General features: G+C 37.6%; 1 protein-coding gene across 1 annotated transcript in view; it reads right to left on the bottom strand.

The window, feature by feature from the left end:
* The window catches only part of FIGN (fidgetin, microtubule severing factor), a 109,593-nt gene that overhangs the window by 464 nt on the left and 106,629 nt on the right, over positions 1-2,500 (bottom strand). The window lies entirely within an intron of this gene.

Raw genomic sequence — 2,500 nt, 5'->3', positions numbered from 1 at the left:
ACTGTTCCCTTTGATTAGTGGTCATTTCAATACGGTAAGTGGCTTTAAATACATACTCAAAACATTATTAAATATCTCCATCATTTTCGTTATCATGTTTGCAGAATTTAAGATATCATTCATCTTCAAAAAGTCATGAAGACTAATTTACAAGAAACAGGAATATTAACTTCAAAGTAACATCGTTTCCTGTTATTTGGAAAATAAACAAAAGATCACCCAAAAGATGCGGGGTTTTTTTCTCTTTACCATTATTGCAGTAAAATATATATTTTGGACATGGAAGAGAATATGTAGAAACAGATCCATACTTTTCATGCTCTGGAAATATATCACAGAAGTTACGGTATTTTCAGAACAATCTTGTAACTCAGAGGAGCTGGAACAAAACAGAATCAAGTGTTTAAAGCTCATATGAATGAAGCCATGTATCCATCACCTTTCCTGTATTTCCAAAATGCTAACAAAAATAACACAAACAGCGTCATGCTGAATGGACCTCAAACCCCTACAGACTAAACACAGAATAAATTCAATTTCCAATTCTGACCTTGATTGCACAGAATAAGAACTGAGGTACCTTTTATTATTGTGTATTACAGTAATTAAAATTCACTTCTACATGAAAATGCAACTACAGGAAACATGTGTACATACAGAGGTAGAGCTTTCTTTATTCAAAATTATAAACAAATCTATTCATTCTTTTGAAACTACTCTGCTCTGCCTTTCCAAATTCTTCTAGATTATTGCCTTCGAAGGAAAGTGGCATAGCAAATTACAGCACAGCCAAGTCCTGTAACTGGCTCCTTTACTCTTATATGTGATGAGGGAAGGATATAAGATTTCTCAGAATTTCACCACAATTTCAGCAGCTATTGCCTCTTAGGGTGACAACGCAGGCACAGTGGCAGTGGCCCGGAGTATCTGTACGCAGCTAGCCACTCCGATAGCAGTTAGAAATGAGTATGAATAAGCACTCTAATTAGTACTGCTACATTGGGTAGAGTGTTTTGGAGGAGGAATGAGAACCTTTTGGTTTTATTTTCATGTGCTCTTCTGTAGTAAACATATTTCATTAGAGCTTTAATTCTTAGACATAACAATAAAATTTAAGTTATGAGGCTTGGCAAGAAAATAGTAATTGCAAAACACTTTTATACAATTATTGATTGATAATTTAAAAAATATAATATTAAAATGTCGTTAGAGTACATTTGTCCCATGATACAAGCTTGGCAGTGTGATCAAACTGAAATACTGCTAAAAGCTTGAGGGACTTTCATCTGTCCTAACCCACGTTTACAGCATAGACTTCTGCCGGTACAGTTCCGTTATTCAGGCAAGTGGAGAAGCAAGATCCCCAATGAACACAGCTAATCCAAGAGAAACTGCAACTGTAAATGCAAATACACTGAAAAAGCCGCCTTAAGCAGTAAAGCTTGCTTTGTGTATGTACCCCACGAGTGGGGAAAGCTGTTGATACAGCTGCATCCACTCTCTGTGCTCTTTGCCAGCAGAGCATGTTACTTTGCTGTCACAGTCAAAAGCTTCATGTGGCTCCGGCCCCCGAATAGCATTTCTTTCATTCCCTAGGCACTTCCTTCCTGAGTGTTGCCACACTCTGAATCATGCTCCATTTCTTGATGAAGCAATTCACTTTTTGCCAGTAATATTCTGTAGGAATGTTTGATTTTCTGTTCCAAAAGAGCAGAGCAGAACAGGAAAAGGCAGAGCATTGCCAACGCCTACCTCTCTGAGCCTCGAACAAAACTGCATCTGACACAGACAGCAGATTTTGGAAAAGATTTTATAAAGGACACTTTCCACATTTACACCAAATTGATTTCTACTTGTCTCAACAATACCGCTTTCCAATTAGGGTGGAAAACTATTTTATTCTATTAAGGAATGCTGTTATCATTAGAGTTTGAAACAACTCATTAGTCATAGTACAGAGATGGATTTTAGGAACTAAAGTTTTACCTTTTGAACCCTCAACAGCTTTATGACAAATGCACCCCAGTAAAGACAGACAATGGCACCAGCTACGGTGAAGCATGAGCGAGCTGCGAGGTAGGGGTGCCTAGACCCTTATCCAGAAGTCCAAGACATCACAGGAAAAGCAGTTTCTACATTTCACACATCAGGAAGATCCCTCCTTCCCCAGTGCAAGCTCCCCCATCAGCACCACTGTCAATTAAACATTTAAGGTACTGCACAATATTTTTATCCTACGTTTGAAACTATGCACAGTAATTAAACCCCATGTGTGCTATGTTAGGAATGATAATGCACAATCTAGTGTAGCCATCTTGAAGAGACTTTGAATTTATTTTGCTTTGGATATTTTAAACAGACAAAACCACCTGAGCAGCACTTTTTCAAGGTACAATGTAAACCAGCTTTGCCAGGCAGAATGTCACTTGAAATGGTAGATATATCGATGAAATCAGATAATCTGCTTAAACAAACAGAATGGAGAGTTCAGATTTTTCTT

Source organism: Athene cunicularia (genome assembly GCF_003259725.1).
Source record: "Athene cunicularia isolate RWA chromosome 7 unlocalized genomic scaffold, athCun1 chr7_part1, whole genome shotgun sequence".
Classification (NCBI taxonomy): Eukaryota; Metazoa; Chordata; class Aves; order Strigiformes; family Strigidae; genus Athene; species Athene cunicularia.
This window is presented reverse-complemented; position numbering and strand designations above follow the sequence as displayed.